This window comes from Pseudophryne corroboree, unplaced genomic scaffold (genome assembly GCF_028390025.1).
Source record: "Pseudophryne corroboree isolate aPseCor3 unplaced genomic scaffold, aPseCor3.hap2 scaffold_880, whole genome shotgun sequence".
Classification (NCBI taxonomy): domain Eukaryota; kingdom Metazoa; phylum Chordata; class Amphibia; order Anura; family Myobatrachidae; genus Pseudophryne; species Pseudophryne corroboree.
The window spans coordinates 356-15,730 of NW_026970459.1; the positions used below are offsets into that span (position 1 = coordinate 356).

At 44.9% G+C, this 15,375-nt stretch overlaps 9 non-coding genes and 3 pseudogenes across 9 annotated transcripts; 5 read left to right on the forward strand and 7 right to left on the reverse strand.

Annotated features, from left to right (window-relative positions):
- Nucleotides 1–391: 391 nt before the first annotated feature.
- On the reverse strand, nucleotides 392–554 carry LOC135043786 (U1 spliceosomal RNA). The gene has a single exon (XR_010236594.1). It is a non-coding gene; the product is annotated as a U1 spliceosomal RNA (small nuclear RNA).
- A 152-nt stretch (nucleotides 555–706) lies between these two features.
- LOC135043757 (U1 spliceosomal RNA) lies at nucleotides 707–870 on the reverse strand. Its single transcript, XR_010236570.1, has one exon. It is a non-coding gene; the product is annotated as a U1 spliceosomal RNA (small nuclear RNA).
- A 674-nt stretch (nucleotides 871–1,544) lies between these two features.
- Nucleotides 1,545–1,707, reverse strand: LOC135043774 (U1 spliceosomal RNA). The gene has a single exon (XR_010236587.1). It is a non-coding gene; the product is annotated as a U1 spliceosomal RNA (small nuclear RNA).
- Nucleotides 1,708–1,859: 152 nt separating this feature from the next.
- LOC135043743 (U1 spliceosomal RNA) lies at nucleotides 1,860–2,023 on the reverse strand. The gene has a single exon (XR_010236557.1). It is a non-coding gene; the product is annotated as a U1 spliceosomal RNA (small nuclear RNA).
- A 593-nt stretch (nucleotides 2,024–2,616) lies between these two features.
- LOC135043794 (U1 spliceosomal RNA) lies at nucleotides 2,617–2,744 on the reverse strand (annotated as a pseudogene).
- Nucleotides 2,745–2,888: 144 nt separating this feature from the next.
- LOC135043803 (U5 spliceosomal RNA) lies at nucleotides 2,889–3,004 on the forward strand. Its single transcript, XR_010236606.1, has one exon. It is a non-coding gene; the product is annotated as a U5 spliceosomal RNA (small nuclear RNA).
- A 282-nt stretch (nucleotides 3,005–3,286) lies between these two features.
- Nucleotides 3,287–3,402, forward strand: LOC135043752 (U5 spliceosomal RNA). Its single transcript, XR_010236565.1, has one exon. It is a non-coding gene; the product is annotated as a U5 spliceosomal RNA (small nuclear RNA).
- Nucleotides 3,403–3,688: 286 nt separating this feature from the next.
- LOC135043754 (U5 spliceosomal RNA) lies at nucleotides 3,689–3,804 on the forward strand. Its single transcript, XR_010236567.1, has one exon. It is a non-coding gene; the product is annotated as a U5 spliceosomal RNA (small nuclear RNA).
- A 6,748-nt stretch (nucleotides 3,805–10,552) lies between these two features.
- LOC135043801 (U1 spliceosomal RNA) lies at nucleotides 10,553–10,716 on the forward strand. Its single transcript, XR_010236604.1, has one exon. It is a non-coding gene; the product is annotated as a U1 spliceosomal RNA (small nuclear RNA).
- Nucleotides 10,717–10,868: 152 nt separating this feature from the next.
- On the forward strand, nucleotides 10,869–11,010 carry LOC135043779 (U1 spliceosomal RNA; annotated as a pseudogene).
- Nucleotides 11,011–11,633: 623 nt separating this feature from the next.
- Nucleotides 11,634–11,797, reverse strand: LOC135043778 (U1 spliceosomal RNA). The gene has a single exon (XR_010236590.1). It is a non-coding gene; the product is annotated as a U1 spliceosomal RNA (small nuclear RNA).
- Nucleotides 11,798–12,489: 692 nt separating this feature from the next.
- On the reverse strand, nucleotides 12,490–12,631 carry LOC135043780 (U1 spliceosomal RNA; annotated as a pseudogene).
- Nucleotides 12,632–15,375: the final 2,744 nt, after the last annotated feature.

A 15,375-nucleotide genomic window follows, 5' to 3' on the forward strand; every position in this document is an offset into this window, starting at 1 on the left:
ACCCTCATCTGCATATGAAAAGAGAAAAGGGGCGTGCAGGGCATGGCGGCCTTTTGCGGTGCTTGGATGACCCCTAGTTCGCATTAAACACCCCCACCCACCTTTGGTGTGGGGCTCATGTTGGCCATGCCCCATCCCCTGAAGCATTCAAGCTGATTTCTTGCAGCAGCTGGGCACTGTAACAGCTCCAGAGCTGCTCTGTAAGGCAAGTAAAAGATTGTGTGGGCCCTGCAGCACTACCTGTAGTTTGCATTGTGCATTGGAAGGCACAAAGTAAGCAGACGGGAGGAGAAGTCAGGATAGTGCACAAGGGTATAGAAGGGAGGGGCTCAAGATAAAAGAAGTGGAAACAGACAGCAAACTAGGCTGGAGAAAGACCTGAGACAAAGAGATCTGAATTATACGAGAGCCGACCAGAGGAAACACAAATTATGCAGTCAAGTGTCCCACATTTGGGGAAATCGTAGGAGCAGCACACCCAGAGTGCAATGGGTGAGCCTTGCCCTGGGAGAAGCAACTTCCTGATCATAGTATCTCACCTGGCAGGTAAGTAGGAGTTGGGCTAGAGCTGGGGAGGGTCGCTGCTCGGGCACCCCCCTGTCAAGTGAAGGAGATCCAACTGAGGCAGCACAAAGAAACTCTCGAAAGAAGAACAAGGCTAGAGGAAGATCTGAGACAAAGAAATCTGACTTTTACCAGAGCTGACCAGAGGAAAGCACAAACACAGTCCCCCACTACCACAAATAATGCAGTCGAGTTTCCCACATTTGGGGAAATCACAGGGGTCAGCATACCCAGAATGCAATGAATGAACCTCACCCTGGGAGAACAATCTTCATGACCATGGTAACTCCTATGCAAAATAAGTATGATTTGGGATAGGGCTGGGGAGGGCCGCTGCTCAGGCACATCTCTGTCAAGTAAAGGAGATTCAACTGAGGCAGCACAAGGGAACTCTCATCTGGGTACAACAACTGCAGGGAGAACACATATTTTCAGATGAACATGGGAGGGCAGAAGGCTGCCTAATACTGAAGCATCCCCAAACAACAAACCAAATGCAACAACTAGTAAAAGCATTCCAGGGTGAAGGTCTGCAGAAGACGGATTTGCATACGGTGATGTCATCCAAGCAGTGGGCCAAAGTTGGCTGGAACCCTCATCTGCATATAAAAAGAGAAAAGGGTTATGCAGGGCATGGCGGCCTTTTGCGGCGCTTGGATGACCCCTAGTTTGCATTAAACACCTCCACCCTCCTTCGGTGTGGGGCTCATGTTGGCTATGCCCCAGCCCCTGAAGCATTCAAGCTGATTTCTTGCAGCAGCTGGGCACTGTAACAGCTCCAGAGCTGCTCTGTAAGGCAAGTAAAAGGGTGTGGGCCCTGCAGCACTACCTATAGTTCGCATTGTGCGTTGGAAGGCACAAAGTAAGCAGAAAGGAGGAGAAGTCAGGATAGTGCGCAAGGGCATAGAAGGGAGCGGCTCAAGAAAAGAGAAGTGGAAACAGACAGCAAACTAGGCTGGAGAGAGACCTGAGACAAAGAGATCTGAATTATACGAGAGCCGACCAGGGGAAACACAAATTATGCAGTCAAGTTTCCCACATTTGGGGAAATCGCAGGAGCAGCACACCCAGAGTGCAATGGGTGAGCCTTGCCCTGGGAGAAGCACCTTCATGATCATAGTATCTCACCTGGCAGGTAAGTAGGAGTTGGGCGAGAGCTGGGGAGGGTCGCTGCTCGGGTACTTCCCTGTAAAGTGAAGGAGATCCAACTGAGGCAGCACAAGGGAACTCTCGAAAGAAGAACAAGGCTAGAGGAAAATCTGAGACAAAGAAATCTGAGTTTTACCAGAGCTGACCAGAGGAAAGCACAAACACAGTCCCCCACTACCACAAATAATGCAGTTGAGTTTCCCACATTTGGGTAAATCACAGGGGTCAGCATACCCAAAATGCAATGAATGAACCTCACCCTGGGAGAACAATCTTCATGACCATGGTATCTCCTATGCAAAATAAGTATGATTTGGGATAGGGCTGGGGAGGGCCGCTGCTCAGGCACATCTCTGTCAAGTAAAGGAGATTCAACTGAGGCAGCACAAGGGAACTCTCATCTGGGGACAACAACTGCAGGGAGAACACATTTTTTCAGATGAACATGGGAGGGCAGAAGGCTGCCTAATACTGAAGCACCCCCAAACAACAAACCAAATGCAACAACTAGTACAAGCATTCCTGGGGGAAGTTCTGCAGAAGACGGATTTGCATACGGTGATGTCATCCAAGCAGTGGGCCAAAGTTGGCTGGAACCCTCATCTGCATATGAAAAGAGAAAAGGGGTGTGCAGGGCATGGCGGCCTTTTGCGGCGCTTGGATGACCCTTAGTTCGCATTAAACACCCCCACCCTCCTTCGGTGTGGGGCTCATGTTGGCCATGCCCCATCCCCTGAAGCATTCAAGCTGATTTCTTGCAGCAGCTTGGCACTGTAACAGCTCCAGAGCTGCTCTGTAAGGCAAGTAAAAGGGTGTGGGCCCTGCAGCACTACCTGTAGTTTGCATTGTGCATTGGAAGGCACAAAGTAAGCAGACAGGAGGAGAAGTCAGGATAGTGCACAAGGGTATAAAAGCGAGTTTCCCACATTTGGGAAAATCACAGGGGTCAGCATACCCAGAATGCAATGAATGAACCTCACCCTGGGAGAACAATCTTCATGACCATGGTATCTCCTATGCAAAATAAGTATGATTTGGGATAGGGCTGGGGAGGGCCGCTGCTCAGGCACATCTCTGTCAAGTAAAGGAGATTCAACTGAGGCAGCACAAGGGAACTCTCATCTGGGGACAACAACTGCAGGGAGAACACATATTTTCAGATGAAAATCTTGGTCATGCTCTGGTTTCTCTTCAGAACGAACAAATCTTTCGCCTTTTACTAAAGATTTCCGTGGAGAGGAGCAAAACCGAGTTTTATCTCAATTTTTGCATGCCCCATATTATTGGGGTTTCTTTTATCAGTTTAAAGACAGAACGAGTGTGCTTTCTTGTTAGCTTTAATGTAAGCTCATTTGCATAGAAATGACAGTAAATGTTTGTTTCTTTTCAAACAGAACTTTCTTGACCATGCTACTTGCTTGAAAGATCTGGGAGCACATGGAATACAGTACAAACCATGCTTATAGCAAGGAGAAGCCAGGTGAGAAATCTGCTTTCTTTCAAGTTGGGCGCTCACTTTGATCTGAATGAGGACTGCTGGCACAGCATTTAGGCGACAGGTGGAATCTTGGTCATGCTCTGGTTTCTCTTCAGAACGAACAAATCTTTCGCCTTTTATTAAAGATTTCTGTGGAGAGGAGCAAAACTGAGTTTTATCTCAATTTTTGCATGCCCCATATTATTGGGGTTTCTTTTATCAGTTTAAAGACAGAACGAGTGTGCTTTCTTGTTAGCTTTAATGTAAGTTTATTTGCATAACAATGACTATAAATGTCTGTTTCTTTTCAAGCAGAACTTTCTTGACCATACTAATTGCTTGAAAGATCTGGGAGCACATGGAAAAGAGTACAAACCATGTTTATAGCAAGGGGAAGCCTGGTGAGAAATCTGCTTTCTTTCATTCAAATTGGGTGCTCACTTTGATCTGAATGAGAACTGCTGGCATGGCACTCAGGCGACAGGTGGAATCTTGGTCATGCTCTGGTTTCTCTTCAGAACTAACAAATATTTCGCCTTTTATTAAAGATTTCCGTGGAGAGGAGCAAAACTGAGTTTTATCTCAATTTTTGCATGCCCCATATTATTGGGGTTTCTTTTATCAGTTTAAAGACAGAACGAGTGTGCTTTCTTGTTAGCTTTAATGTAAGTTTATTTGCATAACAATGACAGTAAATGTTTGTTTCTTTTCAAACAGAACTTTCTTGACCATGCTACTTGCTTGAAAGATCTGGGAGCACATGGAAAACAGTACAAACCATGCAGTATCACAAGAGCCTTTATTTGATCTTTCATGAAGATAGAGCAGAATTGAGGACACGTCAACAATTTCTGCCGAAGGTGGTTCATCTTTCCACATGGTGCCTTTGGCCACTGACACCTTCGTTGAGTCAAAGTCTCTGGCTGTGGTCAGAACTTTGAAAATTTATGTCACCAGAACGGTTCAGATTAGGAAAACAGAGGCTCTGTTTGTCCTGTATGCTCCCATCAGGATTGGGTGTCCTGCTTCCATGTAGACCATTATGCGCTGGATCTGTGGTAAGATTCAGCATGCTCGTTCCACGGCAGGATTGCCGTTACTGAAGTAGGTGAAGACCCATTCTACTAGAAAGGTGGGTTCATCCTTGGCAGCTGGTCGGGGAGTCTCGGCATTGCAACTTTGCCGAGCAGCTATTTAGTAAACACTTTTGCTAAGTTTTACAAGTTTGATACCTTGGCTGATGATAACCTTAAGTTGGGTCATTCGGTGCTGCAGAGTCGTACGCACTCTCCCACCCGTTCAAGAGCTTTGGTATAACCCCATGGTTCTTAATGTGACCCCAGCATCCTCTAGGTCGTATGAGAAAATAGGATTTTAATACCTACCGGTAAATCCTTTTCTCTTAGTCTGTAGAGGATGCTGGGCACCCGTCCCAGTCCATACTGTGTCTGCAGTTATTACTTGTGGTTATACACATGTTGTGTTATGGTTCTGGTCAGCTTTTTGCTGCAATTGTTCATGCCGTTGGCTTGTGTTCTGTTGAATGCCACTTTCTGCGGCATGCTTAAGGTGTGAGCTGGTAAGATGCTCACCTTAGTTTAACAATAAATCCTTTCCTCGAAATGTCCGTCTCCCTGGGCACAGTTCCTATAACTGGAGTCTGGAGGAGGGGCATAGAGGGAGGAGCCAGTTCACACCCTTTGAAAGTCTTAAAGTGCCCATGTCTCTTGCGGATCCCGTCTATACCCCATGGTTCTTAATGTGACCCCAGCATCCTCTACGGACTAAGAGAAAAGAATGCCCTTGCGCACTATCCTGACTTCTCCTCCCGTCTGCTTACTTTGTGCCTTCCAACGCACAATGCGAACTACAGGTGGTGCTGCAGGGCCCACACCCTTTTACTTGCCTTACAGAACAGCTCTGGAGCTGTTACAGTGCCCAGCTGCTGCAAGAAATCAGCTTGAATGCTTCAGGGGATGGGGCATGGCCAACATGAGCCCCACACCAAAGGAGGGTGGGGGTGTTTAATGTGAACTAGGGGTCATCCAAGCACTGCAAAAGGCCGCCATGCCCTGCATGCCCCTTTTCTCTTTTCATATGCAGATGAGGGTTCCAGTCAACTTTGGCCCACTGCTTGGATAACATCACCGTATGCAAATCCGTCTGCTGCAGACCTTCCCCCAGGAATGCTTGTACTAGTTGTTGCATATGGTGCTTCAGTATTAGGCAGCCTTCCGCCCTCCCATGTTCATCTGAAAAGATGTGGTCTCCCTGCAGTTGTTGTCCCCAGACGAGAGTTCCCTTGTGCTTCCTCAGTTGAATCTCCTTAACTTGACGGGGGAGGGGCTGCCCGAGCAGCCACCCTCCCCAGCCCTATCCCAACTCATCCTTATTTTGCATATGAGATCTCTTGATCATGAAGATTGTTCTCACAGGGTGAGGTTCATCCATTATATTTTAAAATAGGAAGGTACAAATTACATATTTGAATTGCATCTATGTGCTGGATTCAAATGTCCCCCCCCCCCTTCCTTTCTCAATTGTGCCCGTCAGCAGCTATTCTAAGGTTGCTGCCAATGGGTGTGACACATTAATTTCTTCTGTGGGGTACACTGGACTCCACAAGGATTCACATTGGGGTGTAGAGTAGGATCTTGATCTGAGGCACCAACCGGCTCAAAGCTTTTGACTGTTCCCAAGAAGCTCAGTGCATTCTCCTCTATAACCCCGCTTCCATGAACAGGGAGCTCAGTTTGTAGTTGGTGCCTTCAGTAGCAGGCCACTTAACAGGGGCCTGCCTCAAGCAGCCTATTCTTAGCTATTAATTTTGACAAGAAAAGAAGAACTTGTTTTATGAGAATCTACAAGGGCTGCAGCAGGCTAGGTCTAATAGACATCTTTACTGCAGCTTCATCACTCCCAGCGGCGCTGTATACTCCCGTGCCCTGGTTGCTGGGTCACTGCAGCGGAGGCTCCGGTTTCATCCTAAGGTCAGTCACACACACACCACCCTTCCGGATCACGAGGCCGCTGATGAAGGGGAGCGAGGCCGTAGGGGGTGGGCCGTGTGCGCACTGCGGTGGATACTGATTACTGGGCAGCCGCTCCACTAGCCACCAGGTACAGTTAAGGAGCACAGGTCTGGGGGTTTTTCTCCTATATTAACCCAATTTTGTACTGCCCGCAGCGCATTGTGATAGGTAATAGGGCCTGATTCAGGTTGGATTGCAATCACAATAAGCGATCCAACTGCAAAAATTGCTAAGAGCATACGCATGTGCCTGCATTTTCTGCGGCACCCCGCAGAGAATGTGATCGCCTCTGCCTGTCAATCGGGGCGGGGAAGGGGGGGAGAGGTGGGTCAGCAACACTCCATTTCCAAGTCAGAGATGGAGCGGTGCGGGGGCAAGGCTTCAAAATGGGGTCTGCAACAGAGGAGACACAGGAGGCATGGTCACAGCGGCTGTATGACATCACATTCAGCCGCTGTGATCACAAAAATGGTGGCGGCTTCCTGCGCGCACATACAGTCTGCCCCAGCAGGAGCCTACACCATTTTTTATGATCACGCTGAACTGCAGTGCGACTGCAATTACAGCATGGTCAAGAAGGGAGGCGTCATGCTGGGTGGCCATGCCCTGTCACTGTGCAGGAGCCAGCACCGCTCACACACTAGTCCCCGGGTGCAGCCCCCAACCCCCGGGACACCCGGAGCAACAAAATGTAGATTCAGGCCACCAGGCCACGCCCCTACCTATGAAACCATGCCTCCTTTTTACCATTGCGCTGCTTATCTGCGCGCACTGCATTACAATCTCCCTCGCCACCTCTCTGGGTGTCACCAGTGATAGTGACACCTCTGCCATGCTTGTAGCAGCTGGTCCTAAGATCTACGCCTCAAACCCTGAGTGTTTGCCCTTGTGACTTGTTGATCATCATAGCGAAGCATATGCTTACAGAAAACTGCAGGGGCTTAGATTGAAAATAAAAAAATTGATGGGTATAAGGTAGAGAGGAGCGGGTTCGGTTCTCCGAGAACCGAATTCCCCACAAACTCCACGTGGTTTACACTGGTCCAAGGCAGGCTCGGTTGTTCCCGCCTGACTCGGAAAACCTGAACAAGGGAAAATGTCATCATCCCGCTGTCGGATTCTCGCGAGATTCGGATTCCATATAAAGAGCTGCGCGTTGCTGCCATTTTTACTCGTGCATTGAAGAGAGAGCGGAGAGGACGTGGCTATGTTCTCTCAGTGGAAATCTCAATATCAGTGCTCAGTATCAGTGGTTACTTATTGCTGCTCAGTAATACTAGTAGTGTGTCTCTCCTGCTCAGTGTCAGTTCTCAGTAGTATCCTCATCAGTGCTCAGTATCACTGCTCATTGTCTTGTGCTGCATTGTGGTGCTCAGCATACTACAGTACATTACTAATAGTCCAGTGCTGCATCTTGCTGCTCAGTGTCAGTTCTAGTATCCTCATCAGTGCTCACTATCACTGCTCATTACATTGTGGTGTTCTGTATACTACAGTAACATAGTAATATAGTAACATAGTTTTTGAGGTTGAATAGAGGCAAATTGCCCATCGTGTTCAACCTGTTTTAAGTTGTGATGATTCTACATACTTGCTGAATAATGTTTTATGACTAGTTAGCTACTATAACTCATGTTACCCCCGGATTAACCATGTTGATATTTTAAGTATTATAACCTTGGATAGCTTTTTCATTCAGAAATGTATCCATTCCTTTTTTAAATCCAATTACAGAGTCCGCCATTACCACCTTCCCTGGCAGGGAATTCCACATCCTGATTGCCCTAACAGTGAAGAATCCTTTCCTCCATTGCGTTCTGAACTTTCCTCCAGTCGCAGCGAGTGACCACGTGTTCTTTTAATAAATAATTCCTCTGATAACTCTTTGTTATGTATCTTTACATATTTGAAGATATTAATAATATCTCCTCTTAGGCACCTCTTTTCTAGTGTATAAATATTCAGCCTAGTAAGTCTTTCCTTATAGTCAAGTACTTTTAGGCCTTTAATCAATTTAGTCTTCAGGATCTCTTACACTTCCATGAGCAGCAGAGTAGTGCAATGGAAGCATGCTGGGCCCATACCCCAGAGGTCGATTGATCGAAACTATCCTCTGCTATGTGCATTTTTTTTTTTATAATTAAAGTAATCAAAAACTGGGATTGATATTTTGGCTCTTTTATTTTTACTTAAAGTACAATAACTTTTATCATTTTAATTTGTTTTAATAGTATATTGACAGCATTGTTTTCTTTAAAAAATCCACTTAATTTTCTTTACCCTATTACTGAAATGGTAATTGACAAAAACAAACTACATTGTCACCAGAAGAGCAATGCAAAATGTACAAGTGATATATGAAAATCATCTTCCATCTTGAATTTCAATGATGCATTGGGACAACAATTTGTGAGAAACATCTTCACCCATAAAGAAAGATTTTCTTAATTCCTTACCTGTGTGCTGATTAGATATCACCTTGTTTTCACATTAAACAGACTTCCCCATGAGGAAGCAGCAATGATGCAGTGACGTTTCCTGGTGTCAACCTGTATTATTTCAGTAGACATTGAAATGAGGATGCATCTTTGATGCCTTTCCAATGAAGCAAGTTTAATTCAGTAATAGGTGAAAAACCATTCCTACAAAGGTGTTAATCAGAGACTTGGCTTTGTGGACACTTTTCAGAGAGCAAATTTGTTAGCATAAACATAAAATCAGAAAATGAAGAGCTGTTTAATCACTCAATTGTACTTTTCTGCCAGCATAATTTTTTTTCTCTGCAACCCACTGCTAAATTGTGCTTCCTAGCTGTTTTTTTATAAAATCACTTAATCAAATCTAACTCTGATTACATCAGAGAAGGCCAGGTACCCTACACCATAAGGGGGTTTTTTGAAATTTTGACTTGTCTACTTAAAGATCACCAAAATCTGATTACAAGGTCAATTACATCCCTGGGTGGGATTGAACCACCAACCTTTTGGTTAATAGCCAAACATGCTAACCGATTGCGCCACAGAGACACCTTGCAAAAGTCAATACTGACAAAGGCTAATAAGCATTCATCTAGAACGTTTCCTAGAAAAACTTTAAAAAGTCAATAATCTGGAGAATTTTTGTAAGAAACACATTGGTACTTTCCCATGATGAGTGAGTGCTTCAGGATTTCTTGCACTTACATGGGCTATTAACCAAAAGGTTGGTGGTTCAATCCCACCCAGGGATGTAATTGACCTTGTCAACAGATTTTGGTGATCTTTAAGAAGACAAGTCAAAATTTCATACCCCCTCTTATGGTGTAGGGTACCTGGCCTTCTCTGACGTAATCAGAGTTAGATTTAATTAAGTGATTTTATAAAAAACAGCTAGGAAGCACAATTTAGCAGTGGGTTGCAGAGAAAAAAATAACATTTTAAACCTACCGGTAATTTTTTTTTCTCGTAGTCCGTAGAGGATGATGGGGACTCCGTAAGGACCATGGGGGATAGACGGGCTCCGCAGCAGACATGGGCACTTTAAAAAAGACTTTTGATCTGGGTGTGCACTGGCTCCTCCCTCTATGCCCCTCCTCCATACCTCAGTTAGAGAAACTGTGCCCAGAGGAGACGGACAGTACGAGGAAAGGATTTTTGTTAATCCAAGGTCAAGATTCATACCAGCCACACCAATCACACCGTATAACTTGTGATATACTACCCAGTTAACAGTATGAAAACAACATAGCATCAGTCCAAGACCGATGAAAACTAACATATAACCCTTATGTAAGCAATAACTATATACAAGTCTTGCAGAAGTAGACCGCACTTGGGACGGGCACCCAGCATCCTCTACGGACTACGAGAAAAAGATTTACCGGTAGGTTTAAAATCTTATTTTCTCTTACGTCCTAGAGGATGCTGGGGACTCCGTAAGGACCATGGGGATTATACCAAAGCTCCCAAACGGGCAGGAGAGTGCGGATGACTCTGCAGCACTGATTGAGCAAACAGGAGGTCCTCCTCAGCCAGGGTATCAAACTTATAGAACTTTGCAAAGGTGTTTGAACCAACTTTGACCCACTGCATGGATGACATCACCATATGCAAATCCATCTGCGGCAGGCCTTCCCCCAGGAATGCTTGAACTAGTTGTTGCATTTGGTTTGTTGTTTGGGGGTGCTTCAGTATTAGGCAGCCTTCTGCCCTCCCATGTTCATCTGAAAATATGTGTTCTCCCTGCAGTTGTTGTCCCCAGATGAGAGTTCCCTTGTGCTGCCTCAGTTGAATCTCCTTTACTTGACAGAGATGTGCCTGAGCAGCGGCCCTCCCCAGCCCTATCCCAAATCATACTTATTTTGCATAGGAGATACCATGGTCATGAAGATTGTTCTCCCAGGGTTAGGTTCATTCATTGCATTCTGGGTATGCTGACCCCTGTGATTTCCCCAAATGTGGGAAACTCAACTGCATTATTTGTGGTAGTGGGGGACTGTGTTTGTGCTTTCCTCTGGTCAGCTCTGGTAAAAGTCAGATTTCTTTGTCTCAGATCTTCCTCTAGCCTTGTTCTTCTTTTGAGAGTTCCCTTGTGCTGCCTCAGTTGGATCTCCTTCACTTGACAGGGGGGTGCCCGAGCAGCGACCCTCCCCAGCTCTAGCCCAACTCCTACTTACCTGCCAGGTGAGATACTATGATCATGAAGATGCTTCTCCCAGGGCAAGGCTCACCCATTGCACTCTGGGTGTGCTGCCCCTGCGATTTCCCCAAATGTGGGAAACTTGACTGCATAATTTGTGTTTCCCCTGGTCGGCTCTCATATAATTCAGATCTCTTTGTCTCAGGTCTCTCTCCAGCCTAGTTTGCTGTCTGTTTCCACTTCTTTTTTCTTGAGCCCCTCCCTTCTATACCCTTGTGCACTATCCTGACTTCTCCCGTCTGCTTACTTTGTGCCTTCCAACGCACAATGCAAACTACAGGTAGTGCTGCAGGGCCCACACCCTTTTACTTGCTTTACAGAGCAGCTCTGGAGCTGTTACAGCTCTGGAGCTGTCACAATGTTTTATGACTAGTTAACTACTACAACTCATGTTCCCCCTGGATTAACCATGTTGATATTTTAAGTATTATAACCTTGGATAGCTTTTTCATTCAGAAATGTATCCATTCCTTTTTTAAATCCAATTACAGAGTCCACCATTACCACCTTCCCTGGCAGGGAATTCCACATCCTGATTGCCCTAACAGTGAAGATCATAGTATCTCACCTGGCAGGTAAGTAGGAGTTGGGCTAGAGCTGTGGAGGATTGCTGCTTGGGCACCCCCTGTCAAGTGAAGGAGATCCAACTGAGGCAGCACAAGGGAACTCTCGAAAGAAGAACAAGGCTAGAGGAAGATCTGAGACAAAGAAATCTGACTTTTACCAGAGCTGACCAGAGGAAAGCACAAACACAGTCCCCCACTACCACAAATAATGCAGTCGAGTTTCCCACATTTGGGGAAATCACAGGGGTCAGCATACCCAGAATGCAATGAATGAACCTCACCCTGGGAGAACAATCTTCATGACCATGGTATCTCCTATGCAAAATAAGTATGATTTGGGATAGGGCTGGGGAGGGCCGCTGCTCAGGCACATCTCTGTCAAGTAAAGGAGATTCAACTGAGGCAGCACAAGGGAACTCTCATCTGGGGACAACAACTGCAGGGAGAACACATATTTTCAGATGAACATGGGAGGGCAGAAGGCTGCCTAATACTGAAGCACCCCCAAACAACAAACCAAATGCAACAACTAGTGCAAGCATTCCTGGGGGAAGGCCTGCAGCAGATGGATTTGAATATGGTGATGTCATCCAAGCAGTGGGTCAAAGTTGGCTTCAACCCTCATCTGCTTATGAAAAGAGAAAAGGGGCGTGCAGGGCATGGCAGCCTTTTGCGGTGCTTGGATGACCCCTAGTTCGCATTAAACACCTCCACCCTCCTTCGGTGTGGGGCTCATGTTGGCTATGCCCCAGCCCCTGAAGCATTCAAGCTGATTTCTTGCAGCAGCTGGGCACTGTAACAGCTCCAGAGCTGCTCTGTAAAGCAAGTAAAAGGGTGTGGGCCCTGCAGCACTACCTGTAGTTTGCATTGTGCGTTGGAAGGCACAAAGTAAGCAGACGGGAGAAGTCAGGATAGTGCACAAGGGTATAGAAGGGAGGGGCTCAAGAAAAAAGAAGTGGAAACAGACAGCAAACTAGGCTGGAGAGAGACCTGAGACAAAGAGATCTGAATTATATGAGAGCCGACCAGGGGAAACACAAATTATGCAGTCAAGTTTCCCACATTTGGGGAAATCGCAGGGGCAGCACACCCAGAGTGCAATGGGTGAGCCTTGCCCTGGGAGAAGCATCTTCATGATCATAGTATCTCACCTGGCAGGTAAGTAGTTGTTGTCCCCAGATGAGAGTTCCCTTGTGCTGCCTCAGTTGAATCTCCTTTACTTGACAGGGGGATGCTCGAGCAGCGACCCTCCCCAGCTCTAGCCCAACTCCTACTTACAAACGAAGGACACTAGAATGAAAATTTTAAAGCCTCCTGTTAGTGCTTCATCTACACGTTATAGCCCTGAATTTTCCAATGCCTATCTCTTTGCAAAAGAGAGATATCGGCAAGGAAAAGCTGTATTGTACCTTTGCATTTTTCTCCCAAACGAAAGACACTAGAATGAAAATTTTAAAGCCTCCTGTTAGTGCTTCATCTACACGTTATAGCCCTGCATTTTCCAATGCCTATCTCTTTGCAAAAGAGAGATATCGGCAAGGAAAAGCTGCATTGTACCTTTGCATTTTTCTCCCAAACGAAAGACACTAGAATGAAAATTGTAAAGCCTCCTGTTAGTGCTTCATCTACACGTTATAGCCCTGCATTTTCCAATGCCTAGCTCTTTGCAAAAGAGAGATATTGGCAAGGAAAAGCTGTATTGTACCTTTGCATTTTTCTCCCAAACGAAGGACACTAGATTGAAAATTTTAAAGCCTCCTATTAGTGCTTCATCTACACGTTATAGCCCTGAATTTTCCAATGCCTATCTCTTTGCAAAAGAGAGATATCGGCAAGGAAAAGCTGCATTGTACTTTTGCATTTTTCTCCCAAACGAAAGACACTAGAATGAAAATTTTAAAGCCTCCTTTTAGTGCTTCATCTACACGTTATAGCCCTGCATTTTCCAATGCCTATCTCTTTGCAAAAGAGAGATATCGGCAAGGAAAAGCTGTATTGTACCTTTGCATTTTTCTCCCAAACGAAAGACACTAGAATGAAAATTGTAAAGCCTCCTGTTAGTGCTTCATCTACACGTAATAGCCCTGAATTTTCCAATGCCTATCTCTTTGCAAAAGAGAGATATCGGCAAGGAAAAACTGTATTGTACCTTTGCATTTTTCTCCCAAACGAAAGACACTAGAATGAAAATTTTAAAGCCTCCTGTTAGTGCTTCATCTACACGTTATAGCCCTGAATTTTCCAATGCCTAGCTCTTTGCAAAAGAGAGATATCGGCAAGGAAAAGCTGTATTGTACCTTTGCATTTTTCTCCCAAACGAAGGACACTAGAATGAAAATTTTAAAGCCTCCTGTTAGTGCTTCATCTACACGTTATAGCCCTGAATTTTCCAATGCCTATCTCTTTGCAAAAGAGAGATATCGGCAAGGAAAAGCTGTATTGTACCTTTGCATTTTTCTCCCAAACGAAAGACACTAGAATGAAAATTTTAAAGCCTCCTGTTAGTGCTTCATCTACACGTTATAGCCCTGAATTTTCCAATGCCTATCTCTGTGCAAAAGAGAGATATCGGCAAGGAAATGCTGTATTGTACCTTTGCATTTTTCTCCCAAACGAAAGACACTAGAATGAAAATTTTAAAGCCTCCTGTTAGTGCTTCATCTACACGTTATAGCCCTGCATTTTCCAATGCCTATCTCTTTGCAAAAGAGAGATATCGGCAAGGAAATGCTGCATTGTACCTTTGCATTTTTCTCCCAAACGAAAGACACTAGAATGAAAATTGTAAAGCCTCCTGTTAGTGCTTCATCTACACGTTATAGCCCTGCATTTTCCAATGCCTAGCTCTTTGCAAAAGAGAGATATTGGCAAGAAAAGCTGTATTGTACCTTTGCATTTTTCTCCCAAACGAAGGACACTAGATTGAAAATTTTAAAGCCTCCTATTAGTGCTTCATCTACACGTTATAGCCCTGAATTTTCCAATGCCTATCTCTTTGCAAAAGAGAGATATCGGCAAGGAAAAGCTGCATTGTACTTTTGCATTTTTCTCCCAAACGAAAGACACTAGAATGAAAATGTTAAAGCCTCCTTTTAGTGCTTCATCTACACGTAATAGTCCTGAATTTTCAAATGCCTATCTCTTTGCAAAAGAGAGATATCGGCAAGGAAATGCTGTATTGTACCTTTGCATTTTTCTCCCAAACGAAAGACACTAGAATGAAAATTTTAAAGCCTCCTGTTAGTGCTTCATCTACACGTTATAGCCCTGCATTTTCCAATGCCTATCTCTTTGCAAAAGAGAGATATCGGCAAGGAAAAGCTGTATTGTACCTTTGCATTTTTCTCCCAAACGAAAGACACTAGAATGAAAATTTTAAAGCCTCCTGTTAGTGCTTCATCTACACGTTATAGCCCTGAATTTTCCAATGCCTATCTCTTTGCAAAAGAGAGATATCGGCAAGGAAAAGCTGTATTGTACCTTTGCATTTTTCTCCCAAACGAAAGACACTAGAATGAAAATTTTAAAGCCTCCTGTTAGTGCTTCATCTACACGTTATAGCCCTGCATTTTCCAATGCCTATCTCTTTGCAAAAGAGAGATATCGGCAAGGAAAAGCTGCATTGTACCTTTGCATTTTTCTCCCAAACGAAAGACACTAGAATGAAAATTGTAAAGCCTCCTGTTAGTGCTTCATCTACACGTTATAGCCCTGCATTTTCCAATGCCTAGCTCTTTGCAAAAGAGAGATATCGGCAAGGAAATGCTGTATTGTACCTTTGCATTTTTCTCCCAAACGAAAGACACTAGAATGAAAATTTTAAAGCCTCCTGGTAGTGCTTCATCTACACGTTATAGCCCTGAATTTTCCAATGCCTATCTCTTTGCAAAAGAGAGATATCGGCAAGGAA